Source organism: Apium graveolens, chromosome 6 (genome assembly GCF_009905375.1).
Source record: "Apium graveolens cultivar Ventura chromosome 6, ASM990537v1, whole genome shotgun sequence".
NCBI classification, from domain to species: Eukaryota; Viridiplantae; Streptophyta; class Magnoliopsida; order Apiales; family Apiaceae; genus Apium; species Apium graveolens.
The window spans coordinates 58,748,513-58,774,322 of record NC_133652.1 but is presented as its reverse complement, the minus strand read 5'-3'; the positions used below and the strand labels follow the sequence as shown (position 1 = coordinate 58,774,322).

At 30.5% G+C, this 25,810-nt stretch overlaps 1 long non-coding RNA gene across 1 annotated transcript; it reads left to right on the top strand.

The window, feature by feature from the left end:
* The first annotated feature begins 19,932 nt into the window (after positions 1 to 19,932).
* On the top strand, positions 19,933 to 22,305 carry LOC141668808 (uncharacterized). The gene is made up of 4 exons (XR_012553216.1): positions 19,933 to 20,047; positions 20,198 to 20,481; positions 20,648 to 20,746; positions 21,698 to 22,305. It is a non-coding gene; the product is annotated as an uncharacterized LOC141668808 (long non-coding RNA).
* The last annotated feature ends 3,505 nt before the right edge of the window (positions 22,306 to 25,810 follow it).

The window sequence follows — 25,810 nt, the reverse complement described above, 5'->3', positions numbered from 1 at the left end:
CACGAGGGTATTCGAAGTGAATTATTAATGAGTAGAAGCTAATAAATTATCATGAGTAAAAGATAATAAATTGATGGTATTAACGGGAAAAGTCATTTCTATAATGGTACTATAGAGAATATTTATAAAATATCAATAAATTTTGGTCAAATTGACTACACAAAAGTCAAATGTAAAAATTAAAAATATATGGAGGGAGTATTATTTAACTAAATCATTCTTCATAATTTTACAGGGATTACTTTTGGGCTAATGCCGCCCCAATTTTCATACAACCACACTCAATCAACTCTCTTCGACTCAAAACACCCTCACTCAATCGTCTCTCACTTTCGGCACTTCCACTCTCGCTCGCTCGCTCTCTAGTCAATCTTTCTGGCTAATCTCTCCCGCTAATCTCTCTTAGTACCACCCTCACTTTCTCTTGACACCACTTTCAATCTCTAGTACATAATTAGGAATTTGGATTTCTAATTTGAACTTGAACTGCCTGCTTAATTTATCTTTAATATTAAAGATATAAATATATTCTCTAAAAAGTACTTGGCATCGGGGCGACCATACAATTTTTAAGGTCGGAAGCGAAAATTATTTGTATGTCCTCCAATATTATACAAAAATGAAAAATTGTGAAAATTTTAATTAAAATGAATGTGGTTGTGCACTTAAGTTGAAGCAAATAAAAAAAGTCGATTTTTTGAAGAATATTATGAGTACGAAAGTAAACGACCCAAAATGATTATCATGCCTACATATTGCAAAGTAATTTTTTTTATATCTAACTGTCGTAGACTTCTACATACCTTTGTATGAAAGCAAAACAAGCCTTGTCACTTTCCGCGCTTTATTTTTATTCGTTATACAATTCATATTTATCAACTGAAAGTTAACGCGGCAGTTCCACTTTATCTGTGCAGATGCTAAAGCATATGATAAACAAGTATACCCTAAGATAGCATAAAATATTTATGAAGCAAAAGGTTTAGCCGTTCACGATTAAACTGCCGCATTAAGTTTTAACATTTCGTGGTGATCATTTCATCTCTATGAATCAGCATTCAACTTTAATCAATCTGGCAAATTAACTTCGTCATTCTTTTTGCAAAATCAGAGGTTTGGTTTGCTCTCTCCCCGACCTAGTACTTATTTTTATTTCAATCCTTTAATTCCAATTTGAAATGTAGGACACTCATAATGGAAGCCTCCCAACTATTGTACATAATCCATGGTTGATAAGTGGTCTTTGTATTTTCAGTGCATCTGAATATTGCTTATGCTAGTTGTACATATTTATTATCTTATTTTATCTCCAATTCGGTTTCATGCCTCGTTGCTTATATCAATAATTATATGATGATGAATGTCTTCAATCATCTCTTCAATCAACAAACCCACAACATCCTGACAGCCACGCCCCCCATCCCTAAATCGTCGTCAATCTTTTTCCTCCTTGAGGTGTTTCAACACACATTCTCTGATGACATTGGAAGCTCCGGATCAATGAACATTGGTGAACTCCTGAACAACTTCTCCCACGCACCGATATTTCCCTCAGCACTGCTGCCCCCATGGGAGCAGCCACAATCCCCACAGCTGCAGCCACAGCCAATATTAATCCATAGTTTCCTGAAGGCGAGATAGAAACATCATCAGTGAATGATACTGCTAATTTTCAGGAAGTTAACTCTGCCCAGAATCAGGCAACAAACAAAGAGAGGAACCTCGAGGATTTTCTAATTTTGGCTGGTGTGGTGCGGGCACATGATCGTTCACCTCCTCTGCAGCAGTCATGTACACCTGGTTGTGCGGTTGTTACTGCTTCAGGAGGGGGAGGAAATGTGTCGGTTTATCAGCCACTGCCAGAAAGAATGGCCTGTGGTACCAACCACCAGAAGTTCTGTATGGTGAGAAGTTCTGCTAGTTCAGTTTTCCCAAAATTTGACAAGAATGGTAATGCAGCAGACATGTGCAATGGTCAGTTTGAGAAGGTGGCGGCAAGGAAGCAGCCCAGTATGATCAGAAACAGTGAATCTGCAGCCAGGTCAAGGGCAAGGAGGCAGGTACGTCAATTTCCCTTGAAATGATTAAACCGTGAACGAATAATGTGGAAGATGCAAAGTGATACTTAATACTTAGGTGGTTGCAGAAAAATTTACTTTGGTTTAAATTTTATGTGAGAAGAAATGTTCATAAAAATAAGAAATGTTTAGATTAACACCACGGTATTTAAAAGGGCTAGGCCAAGTCTGTTTTTAATGTTTGTTTTCATAATTTCTTATTGGAAAGGCTCATAAATGTGATCTGGAAGCAGAACTACAGGTTATAAAAGAAGAGAATGCACGACTGCAACATGCTTTGGTAAGTAAGACTCTGGGTACAACTTTGGTTCTGTAAAACGAATCGGTATACTTATTTTACTTCTCTTATTGATTAATGCATATGTAAGCAAATAGCGACAAAGAGGATGAAGCAGAAGTTATTACAAACAAAAATTAAAATTAGTTAATTATGTTTTAAAACAAAAATTAAGACAACACAACATATATTTTTCTAACATACGTGAAAAAGTATATCCGCGTACATTTTATTCATTAACTGAAAAGTTATGTAAATATTTCTCTTTATATTATTTAATATTTTTTAAAAAATTAAATATATTTAAAACGCGTAGCGCAGGAAAAAATCCCTATTAGTATACAATATTTATGAAGTAAATTGTTTAACTCTTCACACTTGTATAATTATCGCCGTAGTTTTTGACTTTTTGTAATGATCATTTCATTTATATAAATTTGCATTAGACTTTGATCAATCTGGCACCACTTCTTTGCAAAATCAAGATTTGGTTTGCTCTCTAGGTCATTTACATTGTAAGCCTCGCAACCAAAGTACTGTTTAAACAGGGGGTTTCGATTATAATAAGGGTTATAGATTTAATTAATAATCTGTTTTTCAAAACAAGTGTTGCTTTAATTAAGCGCACGTACTTTAAGGTGCAAAAAACTATCATATACCCATTTTTTTTCTTAATTTCATCTTTTAATGAATAAAAATTTAAAGGTAATAATTTATTAAAAAAGAAAATTGTCTAAATAATACGTGGAAGTCACTTTTTGTACACCATAAAACATGCGCCTAAAGTCCAAGCGACTTATTTTGAGATGAAGGGTTATGCACTTTACAAATTTATGTTGGGTTTCGAGGAATAAACGCAGCGGAAACAATGTTTTAAATTGTAAAAACCAGAAAAATCAAAACTCAACGTAGGATCAATGCGAAAAGATGATATTTAATTCGTGGTTAAGATGTTTATCTTAAAATGTTTTACGATTTATTTTGTCTAATGGAATTCCAAGTTTTCAACAACCACCATGTATCACGTCGCGAAATGATCTACGCCTTGAAGGTATCCACACGAATGATCGAACGAAGGATAAGCGTGTTTTAGCACTCGTAAATCAGAAGCCGCCTTTTCTCTCTCACTTTCTCTCTCAAGTTGCTAGGGTTTGTGTTTTTATATTATAAAAACGCACAACCCTAGTTGAGGCTTAAAAAAAATATTATATAGGCAAGTGAAAAAGACTTCTAACCCTAAACTAATTTAGAGTTTTAATAAATCCGAAAATCCTAGTTATTATTAATTAAGTCTTACTTAATCACCCAATAACTCAATTTCGGATTTAATAGTAAACTCAAATTTCTTATTTATTTAACTAATTAAGTTTACTTAATTAATAATAAATTATTCGAATTACTTACATTTAATTTAAATCCAAATTTAAATTAAATAATTTTCCAATCATTCTGTGTGTGACCCTTTAGGTTATTATTACGTTGGCAACAAAGTTAAATCTAATTTAAAATCGTAAACAATGAGCGGCATCTAGTAATACATCATTACTACCCAAGTAATAATAATTAAATCGGTGATCGATAAACCTTTCGTGAATAATGTACAATGTAATATAATCCTTTTAACCAAATATTATAGATTAAACTCGAGGCATGTTATGTGTCATCCTCTTCATGGTTTAATCCAAGTTTCCTTAATCGATGAGTAGACTGTCATTTCAAACCAACATTTGAGCACGACGCCACGCATTTCATAATCTAGCTCACATAAAAGGCCAATAATATCTCTCCAAAATTATGAGGGTTAAATCATTTCTAGATCATTCATATTTCTCACACAATTCCTAATATACCCGAAGTACACTTTTATCATTACCCGGTCAAAGTCAACTTTTGATGTAATCAAAGTATATTAATCATAATGATTTCAAGTCGAAGGAACATTACATCATTATCACTGTGAGAATTATTTATGACACAACAGACATGTGGAATCTCACATTGGGTCTACCAAACATCATGTATGTTTATATCTGCTTGTGTTTTCGACTTTAGTATCTTTATACATATGATCAATGAGATGTGATCATCAGTCAACAAACACACTAGTCTCAATGCATTATTATTATCCCTTAATAATAATACTCGACAAGGGATATTTGGGAATATTGATACTATTCACATAATCTCATTTCTATGTCACGTACTTAGAGATATATAATCTATATCATATTCAAAGGACATTTATTAATCTAATATTTATATCGCAGTAAATTAAGACTTAATAAATTATTAAAAGAATAATTGATGGAACATGAACATTAATAATCCAAATATCATAAAAAAAAATATAACTGTGTTGTTTCTAGGGCACAAACACTAACAATTTAGTGTAGCGGATCTTGATTTTTTAGACTTGTTTTGTACATAGTAGTGTTGGTTCGAGCTTTTCAAACATTGTCGACTCGAATTTCAAGCTTCAAAAATAAGTTTAGTCAAACTCGAACCCGAGTTTAATGGTGTTTACAGTCCAGGTACAAGCCTATAAGTTCTAACTTCTATCTGCATGGGATATGTTTGGCCATTCAACTTTAGGCGTCGTCCAACAACCAAAGGTTATGAAAAAATGTATACGATGAAGATTAAGAGTTTTATGTAAAAGTTAGAACCCTAAATTGGGAATTATATGGGTAGCGCGTGTAAAAACTCTGTGCATTTCATTCCATGTAAGAGCATATGGACCCGTTTGCTTCATAAATTCATCAATTCATCAATTGAATCAATGGCTTTAATTACTATTCACACTAAATCAATATTTTTTCATAGATTTTATGCACCCATACAATTTCATCAATTAATCAATTGCTATTTCTCAAATAAATAATACATAATCTCAAGTATCCTACTTAATAATACACATTTAAGATTATATATTTATTATCTTACTTAAAAATATAGATTAAATATTATATATTTAACTTCATCTCTATGTCTCACAAATAATATTTTTGAAAGCAATAATATGTTGTAGATAATTTTATATTTTCTTGATAATATTGTTGATAGTTTTAGATTTTCGATTAGAATTTTGTTGACTCATCTTCTAACACGTGTCTTGATCTAAATTTATTTGAGTAATCTCAAAATCATTTTAAGTTTTTAAAAATATACAAGAGAAATTTTGTAGTACTGAATTCAAAAAAATTATTTCGTTTCCATTTGATTCTTTAAAATTTTGTGTGAAAAATGAACACAAAGAATTATATTTAAAAGCAGTTGTAATATACTAAAATTAAAAAAAAAATAGAGCAAGTTCTATCTGAAAAGATGGAACATGTCAAAAAAAAGGTGAATATGTGGGTCCACAAAATTGCCAACTGTTGGGAGCTCCATCAATTCTTAAATGTCATTAATGAATCAAAGGAGTATCAATTTTTGACTCATTTGATTTACTACAATTACATACTATATTTTATTTGGCCAATTAAAAAAGTCGTTGAATCAATGAAAATACAGTTTTGATACATATGCTCTAAACATATAAGTAATAAAAAGTTTCATTAATTGAGATCACTATTTAAATTATGACTACAGTAACACAGTATATACAGTACACAAAAAGCTATATTTAGTGACCAAATTTAGTGACGGAAAAAAGTTGTTGCTAATTAATGATAAATTATTAACAAAAATTACAGTTAAAGAACGTGTGATGGTTTAGTGACGAAAATACGATAAAATATTAATGACAAAAATATTCTGTCACCATAATTTGGCCCCAAAAACTCCCGCCCAATTTACTGTCATATTTGAGACCTTTTGCCAACAGAAATTTAACAATGAATTTCTAACAAAATTGTTAACAGTATAGGGACGGATTGCCAAAGAATGCTAGTAACGGAAAAGTTGTGAATGCAAGGTTTGAATTAAATGTGTTGCTAATCTTTGAACTTTTAATTGTTGCTGCTGTAATGTAAAAAATTAAGTGAAATATAAATTAAACATGTTTTCAGAAAGGACTTGATTAATATCTTGAAAACGTATTAATAATACACCTAATGTAGTAAGTGAAGAATTTATTTAATTTGAAGTATATAAACCTTACTTTTTTACTATATATATATAAATAGCAGACAAATTTTAGTGACTTGTCTTTACAATTATTTCACCACAATTTCTGGTTAGTTTATTAGGGATAACTATTAGATTATGTTGACTCTTTTTATGGTGTTTTGTTAGGATAAGGCAGTAGTACATTGCAAAATTTAATTTTTTAAAAGATCATTTCACCTTATCATTAAGTTAGTTACAAATTTTTGAAAATTTACATTATCATAACGTTATCATAACTTCACTTTAAAAATATATAATATATGTCATCACTATCCTGGATAATTTGCAGAGCCAAAAATTTATAAATTATAACTCATGTTCACCTTGGACAGAGTATAAAGCAAGCTCAAACTCCCTAAATTGCTTTCATGTTTTTTTAACTTTAGCATATCACAGACATAGTTTAAATTCAATTTTATTTTAATTTGTATATCATGGGATCAGTTGGAGCATAAAGGATCAAGAGTTGCAGTAGAGGGGCACCCCAAATCATGTCAAGAGTTGTACCAGATAAGAGATATACTGAACCACTAAAAGGTACACCAAATACATATTATAATAATTTAAATATATTTTATTGACTTACTAAATATATTTGAATGTGATATTATTTTAGAGTTGGAGCATATAAGTGGTAAAGAGATGCAATTTAAATAAAATATATATTTTATTGACATACTAAATATATTTGAATGTGATGTTGTTTTAGAGTTGAAGCATATAAGAGATAAAGAGGTGGAGCATATACGGACATATAGAAATTACAAAAAGGTACACAGAATACATATTATAATAATTTGAATATATTTTATTGATTTGCTAAATATTTGAATGTGCAAGTTGATTTATTAAAGCATGAGTAGTTTTTGTAAAAGCAAGTTTTTATATATATAACTGTTTAGAATTTAAAATTTTAATCAATGTTAATTTTGTAAAAGCATAGATACTTTGTCAATTATATGTTAATTTTGAAGTATAGATACTTTGTCAATTATATATTTAAATATTGTTATAAAGGGACACTGTACTTAAGAAAATTTTATTATTACTAGTAATATAATTATATTAAGCATTTTACTTAAAATGGAAAAAATATTTTAACACGATTAAAAATGATTCTTGTTTAATGGAAAAAATTTGAAACTTAACTAAAAATGAACATTTTTTGAAATATTAAGATAAAATATCAAAACATACTTGATGTAAAGGAGTTCACGAGATACAGTTGGTCTTCCCGGCAGCTATTACACAACATCTCCTAATACACAGGCACCATAATAGATTAATTAACTATACTAACATACATTTGTAATAAAAAATAATAATTAAATAAAAATAGAATTAAATTTTTAAATACTTTATACCACTTCAGAGCTAGAAAAGAAGTAAACAAAAAAATATTAATAAAAATAGATTGCTACAAAAATACAAAATTTATACTGATAACTTTTGCTATAACTATCATTTTTGAATATTTGAACTAAGAAGGTAAAAACATAAAAAAATCCAAATTTATTTTAAAAAATATATGTCAATTTGTCATGTTATTAGTTTGAAAAATAAATATAGGTGAGATAGTACAATCATGAATAGGCTTTAAAAAAGGTAATTTCTTCAATAATAATGAAGATTATAATTTTTATTAAAATCTTAATATATTAATATTAAAATTTTAAATTTTATAATTTTAAAATAATAGTTTTAAAATATTAAATTTATATTAGTCAATTAAATGAATATTATAAATATTATTAACAACATTATATTACTAAGATTACAATTTCCTAAAAATATAATTTTATCAACATAAATTACTAATATCAACTATTATAAAACTTACCAACATGATTAGATTATGATCAAATTTTCTATCAAAATTTTTATATAAAATATTTATAAGTAATAAAAATATATATTTAAAAAGCCTTTACCTTAGACGGATTTTAAACTAGTAATTCCTAATAAACATAAAATACGTTTTGATATTACACTAGTTAAAGTTCCTATTTACATATCACACTAACTTAGTGGATTTACAAGCACACTAAATTAGTGGATCAACGGGGTAACCCACTCATGTTGACTCTGAGTGGTGATGAGGTAGGAGATGGAAAAAATAATAAGTAAAAAATATTTTAAATGATGATCATTTCTTAAATAAATAAATAATAGATATTTAGTGTGACAAATTAATTAGAATAAACATGTACACCAAATAATATTTAAAAAATAAAACTAAGATATGGAAAAAATATTCATAAGAAAACTAAATAAATGTGTCTCCTTAAAAACTGTTTGAAAATGTAAAAACTATTTGAAAATGTTATAGTTAATTGAAATTCTAATATAATTTACAATTTAATATAAAAAAGGTAAATGAATCAGAGATTCATATTTATGGATATTAATTTAATAATGTTATAATAACCCGCTACAGTTAGTTTATACTAGACATTTGACATTATATTCTAATTCGACTCTCTAACAAAACCTAATTATTATGACAGTAGACAATAAATATTTTTAATGCCACCGCTTCAGAATTTTCTCTTTTGTAATTATTTTTATGTAATTTATTTAAGAGATAATTGATCATAAACAAAGTTCAAAGTTTACTAGTCCGAGCCACGACCAAAAAAACAAGACAAACCACACTAAACATATAAACTCCCTCGTACAAATACTCCACTATCTCCAACATAATATGTACAATGGACTAGGCAATATTGCACAAATTTAGTATAAGACATGTAGTAATCAAGGATATTTAAATCCGATATTCGTTGAAGGGCTCGAAAAATTTATGAAGTATGTGAAGACTCTGGAATCATCTTTAGATGGAACAAATATAAAATGTCCTTGTTTCAATTGTAACAATCGTAAATTCTGGGATGCGGACATCGTGGAGTTGCACTTGTTAAAAAAAGGATTCGTGAAAAATTATTATGTATGGGACCGACATGATGAGCCATATATTATTAAAGAAAATGCCACGCAATCTTCTACCTGTGACTCCAATATTTCTGGTGAAAAAGGTAACTTGATGCACAATATGGTGATGGATGCAGTTGGTTCAAAATTTGATGTGCCTTGTCAGGAAGAGAACCCCAATTTTGAAGCACAGAAATTGTATAACATGTTGAAATCTTCAGAACGAGAATTGGACGATGGTTGTGAAACTTCTCAGTTGTCAGCTGTAACTCAAATGCTACATCTGAAATCTGAACATCATTGGTCGGAGGAATGCTTTAATCAGACATCAGAATTCATCAAAGGCATCTTACCAAAAGACAATAATTTTCTAGAAAGTTTTTACAGTACGAAGAAACATATGGAAGGATTAGGACTTCCCTCCATACATATTGATTGTTGTGTTAATGGGTGTATGATTTTCTGGGGTGAAGATGCTGACATGAAGCTGTGTAAATTGCTCACAGTTGAGATACAAAGTTAGAGTCAACAAGTCTACTAAAGAGAAAACAAAAATAGCTGTGAAAAAAATGATATATTTTTCGTTGGCACCAAGATTGCAAAGGTTGTATGCTTCACCGACAACGGCATCCAATATGAGATGGCATGCTGAGCATCATCAAGAAGATAATGTAATGCGTCATTGTTCAGACTCTGAAGAGTGGAAACAATTTAACAGAGCACATCCCTCATTTTCCTCTGAGACAAGAAATGTTAGACTCAGACTTTCTGCTGATGGGTTTCAACCATTCGGTCAAACTGGTCGACAATATTCTTCTTGGCCAATTATAGTGACTCCGTATAATTTGCCCCCATGGATGTGTTCAAAAGAACCATACATGTTTTTGTCGGTACTTGTTCCTGGACCAAAAAACCCAAAGCAAAAGATAGATATTTTCCTCCAACCTCTGATTGCTGAATTAAAAATGTTGTGGGATGCTGGAGTTCAGAAATGGGATGTATCTTTCAAAGAAAATTTTTAAATGGGAGCTGCTTTAATGTGAACTATTAGTGATTTTTCTGCTTATTCAATGTTATCAGGATGAAAAACTGCTGGTCATTTAGCTTGTCCTCATTGTGCCGAAGATCATGATTCTTATAATCTTTCGTATGGTGGGAAGCCAACATTGTTTGATAATCATCGAAAGTTTCTACCTTCTGATCATTCGTTCCAAAAAATAAAAATTGGTTTACAAAGGGAAAGACCGTAGATGCACATGCCCCTCCAGTTCGTACACGTGAAAATGTATTGCAGGAAATTGAGTCTCTTGGATTGATGAAAGTTACTGAGTTGGGAAGTGATGAGCCCAATGCTAAAGTCATCAAAACTTACAATTGTGGATGGAAGAAATGAAGTATCTTCTGGGATTTTCCATATTGGAGGACGTTATCCATTAGACATAATCTCGACGTCATGCACATCGAAAAAAATGTCTTTGAAAATATTTTCAACACTATAATGGCGATTGAAGGCAAAACCAAAGATAACGATAAGGCAAGAGCTGATATTGCTGTGATTTGTCGAAGACCAGAGTTAGCATTTGATGAATTGACACAAAAATATCCAAAGGCTTCTTACAGCTTGGATAAGAAGGGTAAAGAACTAGTGTGTCAATGGTTGAAAGATTTGAAATTTCTAGATGGATATGTGTCAAATATGGGACGTTGCATCGACATGAGAAAAGATAAATTATTTGGAATGAAAAGTCATGATTGTCACGTATTTATGCAAAGACTTCTTCCAATTTGCTTTTCGTAAATTTCTTCCAAATAATGTTTGGGAAGCTGTGACAGAGGTAAGTCTTTTTTTCAGAGATCTCACTTCGGCGTCTTTGAAAGTTAGTGATATGCAAAGACTTGAAGAACAGATTCATGTTATACTTTGCAAGTTGGAGCGTATATTTCCCCGGGCTTTGTTTGACTCAATGAAACATCTTTTAGTACATTTACCATAAGAAGCACGTATAGCAGGACCTGTGCAGTATCGGTGGATGTATCCTTTTGAAAGGTTTTTGCGCCACTTGAAAAATAATGTAGAAAATAAAGCTCGAGTGGAGGGATCTATCTGCAATGCTTTTCTGGTGAAAGAGGCTTCAGTTTTTTGTTCATTTTACTTTGAACAACATGTTCAGACGAGATATAGGAAAGTACCCCGAAATGACTCTAGTGAAAGTGCCGAAACCCTTCCTGGAAATATTTCAATATTTTCCCATCCTGGAAGAGCACAAGGGAGTGTAAAAACCTGATATCTTGATGATCGGGAATACAAGGCAGCCAATAATTATATTTTATTTAACTGTTCTAATGTTGCCCCATACATTCAATAAGTTATCCTTTTAATAAAATTATATATATATATAATTTTTTACTTTAATTATTTTTGTTTATGTGAACAGGATCTTCATAGATCTGCTTCGAGAAGATAATCCAGATATTAGCAGTGCTCATATTGATAAGGGTTTGGAAAGTGATTTTGCTTTGTGGTTTAAAAAATATGTAAGTTATATTTAATATTTGAACCATGATATATTATTTTATATAATTTTAATAAGTGACCACTTTCATTTCAGGCTTTGGATACATCATTGGTTCATAATGAATTTATTCGAGATCTTACTTCTGGACCTCTTCGGTCAGTTAAATCGGTACCAATCTACTATGTAAACGGGTACAAGTTTCATACACGTAAATATGGGGCCAATAGATCAACATTTAACAGCGGAGTGTGCATCAAAGGATCAAATTATAGCGAGACGTCTAATGATTATTTCGGAATAATTGAAGAAATACTAATCATTGAATATCCACGTCTTCCGATAAAAAAAACTGTCTTGTTTAAGTGTGATTGGTTTGATCCAACATCCAGTGGAACTAGAAGCCATGGGAGTTATGTTATAGTGGAGGTGAATCAAAGAAAAAAATTGAAGATATACGAACCATTCATTTTAGCAATGCATGTTATGCAAGTTTATTTTTGTGGCTATCCATGTCTTAAACGAGACAAGAGAGATTGGTTAGTCGTATGTAAAGTCAAGGCTCGTCCACTAGTTGAAGTGACTCAACTGTCGGGATCACATCAAGATGCGTTTCAAGATGATATACCTGAACATTTAAATATGATTAATACGGATGATATTCCAACATATTTAAATGATGAAGAATGTGAAGGCATGGATTTAGATGATGATGAAGTATCTTCAGAAGAAGAAATGACACACGGTTCTGAAGATGATGAAGCACCACAAGTAGATGATAGCGATGATTATGAAACTGATTGTGATGATCCAATGCTATTGTACCAGATTTTAAATCATGTATTTTTTTCATAATTGTTTTTTGTAATAAATTACTATTAATTAAAATACAGTTATTTGGTTTGAAATTAAATTAATGAAATATAATATACAAAAAATTGATTTTTATTTTAAATATATTATAAACAAAGGAAAAATATATAATGATATACTAATACATCTAAAAAATTATAATTTTAGATTACAAAATAAAATAACACTAATCTTATAAAAAAAATAAAAATTTTGTCAATAAATACTAGAAATTTATTACGCCTAAGTGACTATAAAAACACTAAACTATTAGATCATGCCAAAAAATATTAAACTAATAGATATGATATTAGTGGCACCAACTTTAACCAAATTATATTGAGTTATGGTATATATCAAATCTATATTCTGTTTTACTTTATTCTAGTTACATATATTTTAAGTAATTGATAAATACTAATTCTTTTGAATAATAAGATAATATATGTATAAAAATTGTATTAATATTTTAATCAGGATATATAAATATCATTATAAGTTTTATTTATTATATTTTGTAGTTAAGAGTATATATACATGTGTCTACGTACATATTTTCTGCAAAAGAAAAAATAACAAACTTGGGTAAAATGAAAATTAAAAACAGGGGATATTGTACTTTGACAAAATAATGGGCGGGATAAAATGAGGGGGGTATGAATTATTATAGAAAAATAAGGTGGGTGAGGTGCTAAAAAGAAGGAACTAACACTCACTACTAGAAATATGGGATCAGACATCGGTTCAGAACCGATGTTAAAAAAAATCTGAACCGATGTCTTCCCGTGTGATGTTAAATGTCATCAGCCTTTGACATCGGTTAACAGCCGATGTCTATTACAGTGCTATACATCGGTTTTAAGATTAAATGTGATGTCTTTGCAACAAATTTTAGCTTATATTACAGTATTTCTAGGTGAATATGGGTATATTATGAGGTATTTATCCATTAAAACATGAAATCTACAAGCTCTAAAAGCCATTTATTAAATTTTTTTCGAACAAACCGATGTGAAATGCTAGATCAGACATCGATTAGATTAGTTGCCCGATGTGAAATGTTTGATCAGACATCGGTTAAATTAGCCCCCCGATTTGAAATGATGGATAGGACATGGGTGTTCTCAACGAAACCGATGTTAAATCTTTTTGTTTAACATCAGCCAATTTCTCTAACCGATGTTATTTGACTTAAAATACATTGAGTTTCTTTTCTGAACCGATGTCAAATGTCTATTTCACATCGGTTTTTTTAGTTCTTTTTTGTTTAATATTATTTTACATGATGTCTTTTGTATATTTTTATATCGGTTTACATTTATCATTGTGATGTTAATGTGGTGTAAATTACATGACATCATGGTCCTGTTTTACAGCCACATGAATCAGTTGCATTTACACAACCAAAAAAATACCAAATAATGCAACATCCAACCAAAAATATCCAACAGAAACATAAAGCTACATTGATACCAAATTTCTTAACATACAATATTCCAACAATCAATTCCGACATTCATTTTAAGTCTAAAATAAACATCCCAACCAATAACAATAAAATAACTTAGTTATCCAGACTCTTTTAACTAAGGACTTGTCAAGAGTTTATACATGACCAAAAAAATTAAAGTAAAACACATACTTGAATACACAAGTTCAGGAATGGGCTAATCTCTTTCTTCAAGCTATCATGGATTAGTCCATATATTTTTTCAATACAAGCCGTTAAGTGCTGCTTAAACAATAGAGCCGTATACTTGGCTTCCATTTTCAATTGTGTGTTTGGTTTTCCCTCCATTCCACTGTACCCACTGGAAATTCCCCTTCACATTAAAGATGTACGAAAACTCTGTACATACAAGTAGACTTTTAAAAATAGATTCAACATATTTATATGGTAATTTCCTACTATAAAAATTTAAGCTCTATTTTGAAAAGCTAACTTGTGCCATTCTGCCAAACAGGGTTGTAGGAGAAGTTCGATGACGCTGACGAAGAACCTGGTTCTCAGATTCGAGGTTGAACACATTCAGTTCTAGCCTGAGTATGCGCATAGACCACATAATTAGATAATTAGAAAACAGGCACTACATGTATTTTGTTTCCTCTGAATTACAATTGTGCAACTACCTTTCAAGGGTAGTCTGTAGTTGTGCCAGTTTCAACTGGGATTCCTCTATTTCTTTAAGTCTATCTTTGCTCTCATTTTGAACTTCATTAAACATGCACAGAAACTCATCAGCTCTCTTTCTCAACTCTGTTATCTCTTCCTGCATGTATAGAATCTATATTATAATAAAATAAATAATCACATGTTTTTGCAGGACTAACAAATATGTTCTTAATTGGACTTTATAGAAAATGGAATAACTATATAAGATATAATGCATTGTACGAGAGTATTTAATTAAACAAACAAAATTGCCAAAGCTCATGAAAGTAGTAAAATTTTAAACTACTGCAATGATGATGGCATTTCCAGGCCTGATACTCTGCTGAAATGTTTCATTTTATCGACATGATTACAACTGGAATAGGCTTCTATTATTGTACGTTTAATAATACAGATACCCAAAAACTTGGCAATAAACATTTCTTCTTACTTCTTAGCAAGAAACTTCACACGATACTAAAATCGTTGCAACAAAATTTATATATACATAAATCGAAATGACATATATTTATATTTATAAATGGAAACTTCACATGATAATAGAACCGCTGCAACAAAATTTATTTATAACCTCCACTTATTTCTTAAAACTACACAGTTAAGTAATGCATAGTCTATGCTGGGGAGTGGGGGTTGAAAACAAGATGTATCATAACCCCAGGGATAGAATACTTATACAAAAACTGTGACCTCCTTAGAGATTACCAAACACAAAGTTTTCTGCAAGAATCAGCTTACAACTGAAATATGAAAGAAACGGATACAACCAAGTTTAAACACACATTTATCTTTATTTCATGTAACAATTTATGTAACTTCTCAAATATATTAAGGGACACAAATGAAAGAGTTGATTATTATTGGTGTCAAATTAGTAGGACAAAAAATTGGTCAGAAACACCAAAGTCCAACTCCATCTCATATAAGTCATAGCACCAAGCCTGGCATATCGTTAATATAAATAAGCAGAAGTTATATATAGGCCATATTCAGTACGAAATACAGATATTCAAAAGCATACAGTCCTGGGCCATTATCACTTTGAGTGAAAGTTTCACCAGCCACATAGTTATACAAACACAGGGTATGGCTACCACTACCTCTCATGCTATAGATTAGAAAAAAAAATTGAATGAAACACTGGTGCATTGCTCTTTAATATTATGCCAAGACTTTGACCCATAAAGAAGCTACCAGATGGTCTTGACTTTAAAGCCAGAATATATTTGTTTACTTTTACATGTACTCTCTGTAATTGGGAAACAGTCCTCAAACTGAAATAGAAGAAATCGGTAACAAGAAATAATTGATAGAAATAACAAATATTAACGCACAAATCTAATCATGGCGAATAGAGGAAAAAAGAATTTAAAGTAAAAGCAGGCTGAAAAAGAAACTTGACATGTCACAATGGGGTGGTACTTGTATGTTACCTGTGTCGCAGCTGACCTTAGGTCTATTTTCTTCAGCTCCACCCATCTTTTTGCCATAGAACTGAAAAATACAATTTGTCAAAGTACCAACTTATAGTCAGGAAAGAAATTATAGTTTTCCAAGGCTTTGATTAAATAATTTCTACAAGGTCGATGACCACAAAAAAGAAGAAATTAGCAAATATACCCGTTGATGAGCAAGTATATTCAAGGCCAGAAATTCACTTCATCTATTCTCTGCTACCAACAAACAAGGAAAATTATACACCATAAGGTAAATAGAATATACATCAAGTGATGCACAACCATTTTGTACGGATTTTGTAATAAATTAACTTCTATGATGGTGGTTAACCAACACTTTTTTGATATTTTTGAGTTCAAATCATGCATCAAGCACTTGAACTATGTAACTAGAAGTAGTACTGTAAGTTGACATGTGACTGTCAATCTGTCAATATGAAACCAGGAGGATACAACAACTGTAATAGGTCAATCATAGAAATAGACAGTGTAGCTCTAAATGTCATCTTCAGTTTCATAGGTTTTTCCACACCAACCTCCTCTGTAACAGTCGATTTTCTATCCAGAACCACAACTTCCTCCTATCAAGTAAGGCAAAAGGATCACATATTTTGATAAATACCAAAATAATGGAAATTTATAAAATAAAACAAGCATGCGACTGATTTTAAACAAGTAATGACAATTTTGAAAAGCATATAATTATAAATTTAATATAAATGATAAACTTAGCAGCTTCAATATCAAATTAATATATCAATCTGATTGCCTACAAGTTGCCTGCTACCTCTCTACTTGGGGAGTACTACAGCCATAAACCTTACAATTTTTATATGCCCTTATAATTTTCATGCAGGAATGTTATGTTCTTTGACACCTGGCTCAACCCTACGAACTTGGTCGAAACTACAAGAAAATATTTATATTATCTGGGTCATATAACTTTATATCTAAGCGATATGGGCACTTCGACAAAAATACTCAAAGCTATGATACAATTAAGATACAATTATTTAGAAATGAGCCACAAGCAGAATTCATTTTAGTTCTGATATCAAAATTTAACGCATCTTACAATGGTATGTAAAAGACAACATTTATTACTGCGACATAGATTAAAAAAAAATTAAGCTCAAAAGGAATGTATGATGTATCTCATCTTCTTTTCCACCATCTCAGTCTGATGTTGTGATAAATTTAAGACATCCTTTTCTGGTTCAGCTACTTTGCAAATTCTTGCTGAATCAATTACCTGCCCCACGTCAGAAGAAACATCTGATAGGTGGATATTAGTGTATTTACTTGTCCATTTGCTCCAACAGCTTTAACCCTCTGATTTTTTTCCTCTGAAAATATTAAAGACAAATGTTTAAGTGAAGCTGTAGCTACAATTGAATCAACACTAGAGAGAAATTTATTACCTAAACAATGATTTTTGGCTTTTTTGTTTTACAAGTGAGCTTCCTTTACTAGGCCCATTAGCTATTACTGAAGGGAGTGAGTCTGTTGAGCATGTGGATGAACTATCATCTAATACTGATGAACATTTTCTTTCTTTGATTTGTATAGATGAAATACCACTAATCCCACTGCTATTGGATACTGTGGTAAGATTAATTTCTGAGGTGTCAGTATTTCAATTGACGGGGCTAAATTCTCTTTGTTCAGAATTGGCCTGAGGTAATTCAAGAGAACAATATATTAAATCTGACACATCAGAAACATCTTACCTCTCTACTTGGAGAGAGGTTTCTCTCAGGACTGGAAAATGGGTGAACAAATGATCATAACACAAACACAACATATATAGCATTTAGCAAAGGCAACTATACCTTAAAAATTCAAACTTTAAAATTCCAAATTATGCTCTATAGCTCTATTAGTCCGGATTTGAGAATATCACCTAATTAAATACATATTCTACCAAAAATAGAGCAAAAATGTAAAAAAAATAGGACAATCCATAATAAAGAAACCACATTAAATATAAACACAAACAAGCACAAAAGAAACCCCGAAAGAACAGAACATAAAACCCCGTAAAATGTTTCTTATATACATGCATAAAAGAAAATATATAAAAAGGATATACTGTTTCTTACATACGTTTCTTACTAGTTAAATCATCAAAAAGAGGGATATAGAAGAATATCCTACAGAAAGCTCCAAAGCTCCAAATCTGTGAATCTCCTGATGCTCTAAAACCTCAAAGTTCCAGAGTTCCTTTCAAGCCCCAAAGCTTCTACTAAAGTATATCTTACTAGTTTGAAGCTCAATTTGAAGCTCCAGAGCTTGAATTTAAATTGGGGCTTAAACTAGGGTTTATGCCAAAGGAGAGAAAGAGATGATATATGAGTGAGTGTTTTAAGAGAGAAAGAGGGGACAGATGAGTGATGAGAGAGAGATAGGTGGCGAGAGAGATGAGAAAGAGGCGGTCAGAGAGATGAGAAAGAGGCGGCGAGAGAGATGAGGGTCGCAGGAGAGAGAGGGGGGAGGGTGAAATATATTTTGGAAAAGGGGGGAATAAGGATAAAGTGAATAATTTGTTAAAATTAAAGGGGGGAATGTATTGAAATCGTGGGGGGAAAAGATAATAAATTTTTATTTTTTTAAAAATGACCATAGACAACGGTTCACAAAATCAGCCGATGTCAAAGTTAAAAGCATATATTTAGCCTTTTTAATTTCTGAAAATAGACAACGCCTACTATGTGAAACCGATGTCAGTATTCGTATTCAACATCGCTTTTTTCTAAACCGATGTTAAACAGGATTTTAACATCGGGTGCATTACACGCCGATGTCTAAGCACCGATGTCGTAGCTACTATTTTTAGTAGTGACTATAATATTTACAATTAGCTCTCTCTCATTCATTTCATTGTTCATTCACTCTTTCTCACCCCTACGAAGAAGCGGTTAGTTTCATCTTCAGACCTTTATATATTCATCCATCAGTGCTTAATTTTACATTTTGTTCTAAATATGAGGCATTCTTTTGATATATATTTGTATGGCATACTTGATTTGGGGATTTATGATTAGTGGGTTTTTAAGTTTTAGTGCTTATTTTATTCCTTTTTATTGTTTTTCTGAATTGAATACTCCTTATTGTCTGCTTGTTTAGAAATACTAATTATAATTGGTGAGGTTTGGTTTTGGGTGAAATGGAGCAGAGGAGAAATTTTTGTTTTAGGCTTTTCTAATTAAAAAGTTTTCAAAACTGAATTTTACACATATACATAAGTTGGCTAATATATCTCTTATGATCTTGTTAGAGGTAAAAATGAAAAGGACAGAAGATTCCTCAGGTAACCAGAGAGAACGAACACCAGAGCCATCCCCCCCAAACAATGTAAATGAGTCTTCAACACATCCCCATGGACATGTATGGGAAATTGGCTCTACACATAGTGATGGACATATGCATGTGGATGTGATGGATAAAGTGTAAGTTATAATTTTTAAAAAATATCGATATATTATAGTGATAAGAGAATTACCCACTGCGATTTAAATATAATTTTCAGGTTAGAGCCTTCAAACACTTGCTCTCATAAGATCACAAATATTATGTATGAGAGGCTTGAACCTACTCGATTTAATTGGAAGGCAGTTAGTAAGGAAACTAAAGATTTTTATTTCGAGGAGTTCAAGGTAATTTATTTATTATATTTTTATAATTTGCTTTTTTGGTAAGTGTAATTTTTAGTAAAGATTTCAGTATATGATATTTTCTTTTCTGTGGATTTGGATGCTATCTTAAATTGCCTACGATAAAAGTAATGTTAATATTTGATTTTGTAGAAATACTTTATTTGGAAGCCAGAACTGTCAGAAAATGTTGTTCGTGATGCTTGGCTACTAAGTGCGGGATTGAGTTATTCAAATTTGTGTAGCAGTGCACGTGCTAAATGGGAAAAAAAGGAAGAAAATAACAAAATTGGAAGAGATGTTTGGGATAAATGGGCTCAACAGTGGAAAACCCCTGAGTTTAAGAAATTCAGAAAAAAAATCGTAAGGGCTGGGACGGACAACCTTCCACACACACAGGTGGTTCCCGTTCTCATAAGACACAGGCTGCTGATTTGGTAAAAGTTATTGATTTCAAGTAGCAATTTATATTTTAAAATTACATGAACGTATATGCATATGCTCTTGTTCTTTTACTTAATTAATGTAGTTAAAATTTTATAGGATGCAGCTTCTCAAAGGTTAACTTTATGGCTTTTATATACATATGTATTTATTTTCCAGGCTAAGGAATTAAAAAGAAAGCCACATCCTGGTGAGGTATTCAAACACACTCATTTCAAAGCTGGAAAATGGGTTGAGGAAAAAAGTAAACGCACACATGTAAGTGATACTATATGTACTTTTCAGTAATTTTTAAGATGTGAGCCTGCTAAATTAATAAAAATATTAATGATACTGCTTCATATTATTGTTGCTGCATTAGATATTATGATTAAGATAATGATATAAAGACTTGTGTTAGGAAGGACTTCAAAAATATGCTTACATATTATTGTCATATAAAACTCTAGTGACAACAATGGAGCAGAAATCTGCCAACTTCTCACTATGACAAACTGTAAAAGTTTAGAGGTTGCAGCTATAATCTCTATATGTTTTGGTAGCATTACTTCCTCCATCGAACCTATGTAACATGTCGTCTAAGATTACTTTAATCTCTATGTTTTGTTATTTTAATAACGGGTAGAAAGAACATTGTACAAGTACAACTTTTCAAATATCCCACCTAGAGTCACTTCTAGTTTAATTGTTATTTTGTATATCTTTGCAGCTGCAATATATTGCTACTTTAGTAAGTTATTGAAGTGATTAGAACTCTGAAAATATTTAATTATTTCAAATAGACCTATTATTACATGTATCTCATCAAATACTTGAAAATCATTATTTGGCCTTTTAGTCATATGACTTGATGCTTTTTTCACTGTTTTGGTGGTAATAATTTATTATCAAGTCTAACTCTCTAAATAGAATTTAACTTTATATCTTCTTACTAACATAGATATCCATAAGATTAGGACAACTTCCCGAGTTGACTCCGAGCATAACCAGTATTTTTGCAGAATAGGAAAAAAATATTACTATGGCCAGTAGTAAAAAGGATCATGGACTTATATTCCTTTATCTCCATTTTCCGCAGCTTGTCTTGTGGAGCATTGTATAAATATGAATTAGTGTATTTGTGTTTAAATTTTTTATTAGACATATTTTTAAATAAGTGTTGTAAATTTATATATATCTATATGTGCTAATATTCTGCAAAACATGAAGCTATTGAAGATCTTTTGAAGCAAAATTCTCAGAAAGTTGATGGCTCCACATAATCTCACATAGTTGACGAAGTTGGGATATATTTTGATGCGGTTGGGGGAGAAACAAGAAGTACATGGTATATGACATTGGTTCATCTCAAAATATCTTTTATGGGTTAGGAAAAAGTTATAACAATGGACTCTCCGAGACCTCCCAATTTCATGATGCAGATTGTCAAATGATGCAAGCTAAGCTACATGATATGGAAGACCAAATGAAAGTTATGCAGGAGAGACAAGAATATCACTTGAAAGTTAGACAAGAACAACAACAAGAACAATTGAAAGCCATCCAAGAGGAACACAAAGAGCGGCTAACAATATTGGAGAACCGAATTGCAGACATGGTTAAATCAGCCCGACTTTTTAACTTGGCATAAACTGTTCCTTTCTATGGTTATTGCAAGTTATGGGTCTTGAGTGCATTGTGGTATTAATTGAGTCATGCTACTCTATCATGTCTAGTCTTTTATTTTCTGTTCTGTTATTTATATTCATGTTAGTATTATATCCTAATCGATGTATTCCCAAGACATTTTATATTCTTTTTTATCTTTAAAGAACTTCTTTCCCGTTAAAATAATGTATTAGAAATTTATGTTAAGTTGAGACATGTTTAATTTTTTTATTTTATTAAAATGATAGGAATAAAATATTTTAAAATTAATTATTTATTGTTAGAGAATTTTGTTTGGTTGGTGATACTACCAAACAAATTTAATATATATATATATATAATTTTTATTTAGCATTATAAGATTTTGCAACGGAATTGCAACTACATGTAGTAACAAAGTTATGACAAAATAGTTTGTTAGAAAATCCGTTAGAAATTTGCAATCGGAAATTTTTGTTGGTAAGTTGTCAAGTATGTTGGTGAATTTGGTATGATATTTGTTAGTATGTTGTTATTAATCCGTAGTTAAATTTTCTCAACGGAATGTAATCCGTTGTTAGCATTTAGCAACGAGGATATTACCAACTCTCCATTTCCGTTGGCAAATCCGTCATGAACTGAAATTAACAACGGAATTTCAGCTTTACTGACGGAAAATTCTGTTACCAAAATATGTAGTTCTTGTAGTGATATGTTTGGCAAGAAAAACATAGTTAAAGTACGGTAAAAACTTGTTTTATGAGAAGAATATTTTTTGTATAGTTCAAAAGTACAACTTATATGAGAAATGATCGAGGTCCGGTCCCCAAAAATATTCAACTTATGGAAATAATATATTATATTTTTATTTAAAAAAATAAAATTTAAAAAATTAGGTAACTATATTTTATAAAAAATTTAAAGTGCTTATCGAGTTTCCCTCCCCTGATATAAAAAATTGAACAGGACGGTAGGAGTATGATTCAAATTCAACGGAGGGAATCAAAGAATAACTATATTAAACTAATTCTTCAGCTATGTGGCACAAAAGGTGAGTAGATAAATAAGGGCGCGTTTGGGGCTTCTTAAAAAATGTAACTTGTGACTTAAAGTTAGAAAGTGTCGTATAAGTGAAAGTGATATGAACCTGATAACTTATAAGTTATTTAAGTGTTTGGATAATTTTATACTTATAAGTTTATAATGTGTTTGGTAAATCGTTACTTAAAAGTTATAATTTTTTTAAAAAGATAATAAAATATAAATTACAAATTACATAAATTAATAATTTTAATACATGAATATAAAAAATAAAAATCTAAAATCTAAAATCTAAAAACAAGTAATAAAATTATACGATTGGAATGAGTTTTGAAATAAAATTAAAATCAAAGATAACTAACTATCATTTAAAATTTCATATCAAAAAAATTTCATCAAATTAATTTTAGAAAAATTAATATTATAAAAATATTTAATATATCATAACACTTTTAAACTAATATAAATTTAAAAATAAGAAACTAGGAGACATAGTATATCATGAGTTGTAATAAAATCAAAATGAATAATGGAAAGGAAATGTTAGGATTTCTAACATTCCATTTATTGCTCAAAATGGATTCTATGTGACCGATTAGTTAATCTGTCAAACATCTAAGCAAATAGTATAATGGGCTTTGGACTCAAATGAGCCCCAAGAATGATGAGCCAAACTTGCACCAAGTATTGTAATTGATCATTTCCATTTTCTGTAGTCATATTTTTTTATATCGATCAAACAAGTCAACTTTTGATTAAAAAAAATAAAAGAGAAATTATCAAAAATAATAAATTATCTAAGTTTTTTTTCCATTTTACTATTTTCGGAATTCTTTTTTAAAAATACGGTATCAGCCAAAATCAAACAAATATGCAACTAGTTGAATGGAGTTGCATGTAATTGCAAAACTCGCCAAAGGTTGCATGCAGATCATTTCAGTTGCCAAAAACCATATTTTTGCAAAAAAAATAAAATTAAAAAATAGTATTTTGTAAATTAAAAAGTATTTTTACAATTTTTTTTAAAAAATAACAATATTTTTCAAAACACCCAAATATAAATCTTATTTTTATATTATTTAAAAAACTGAAAATTATATATTAAAGTAGATAAATATATTTTTGATAAAAAATTTTGTTTTGTTCAATTATTAAATATTAAGATATTCTCTATAATACCACTGTATAATTGACTTTTCTCACTAGAACCATCAATTTAATGACTTTTACCCATGGTAACTCTCTACATTTGATTTTTTACTTGGAATATCATGTGTTAAGTAAAATATTATTGAATTGATTTCGAATTGGAAAATAAATTTTATATTTGAAATTTACAAATAAATACATGTAACAGACTTTTGAATAATGTAAAACGGAGTCAAATTGAGTGATATATATATATATATATTTAAGTTTCATAATAAAACTTTGATCGTTAATATTTCACTCATATTGACTCCATTTTACATTATTTAAGAATCCGTTTTATGCACTTTTTCACAAATAATTCAACTATACAATTTGGTTTTCAAACTGAAATCAATTCTATTACATTTTACTTACATGAGGGTATCCGAAGTGAATTATTAATGAGTAGAAGCTAATAAATTATCATGAGTAGTAGCTAATAAATTGACGGTATTAACCGGAAAAGTCATTTCTATAATGGTACCATAAAGAATATTTCTAAAATATCAATAAATTTTGGTCAAATTGACTACTCAAAAGTCAAATGTAAAAATTAAAAAAATATGGAGGGAGTATTATTTAACTAAATCATTCTTCATAACTTTACCGTGATAACTTTTGGGCTAATGCCGCCCAAATTTTCATACAACCACACTCAATCGACTCTCTCTGACTCAAAACACCCTCACTCAATCGTCTCTCACTTTCAGCACTTCGACTTCGCTCGCTCGCTCTCTAGTCTCTCTTTCTGGCTAATCTCTCCGGCTACACCACTTTCAATCTCTAGTACATAATTAGGATTTTGGATTTCTAATTAGGGCTCAATTGATTTATAGGTCAAGTTAGGAAGTAGGGGCTCAATTGATTTGTTTATGTTTCCTTAAACCTCCTATAATCTTTTCTTTTAATTTCAGGTATTCTTCTAATTAGGGGTTTGCATTTCAAGGCTTTGATTTAAGGTGATTTCAATTTTAGGGCTTCGTTTTGATGTTTATGTTCTTAATTTTTATGCATATTTGGTTTATTTTCTACGGAATAGAAGAAGCTCACTCTAGTTGTGTTTATTATTTTTCCTACTCGTGAGCTGTGTCAAGAAGTATTGTTTATTTTTTATGTTTGATTTTGTTTTATCTAGAAATGTGTGTTTGAGTCTAAGAAATGTGTGGATTGTTTCATACTCTTGAGTCGTGTCGACGAGTTTTGACTAATTATTTTATAGTTATGTTTATATTTGCGGAACATTGTGTTTGAATGTAGGAAATGTAGCTAATTATTATGTTGGTTCTGAATGTAGGATTATAATGAGGCGATGTCGAGTTGATACCTTTTTTAGTATTGTTCTGTTTGACATTATTGAATTAAAAAATTGTATCATGTGTCGGGTTTTAATTTTTGATTGTGGTATTGTGGACAAAAAATAGGGTTGGCGGGTATTGAATTTAGGTGTTCTTTAAGCAGAGATTG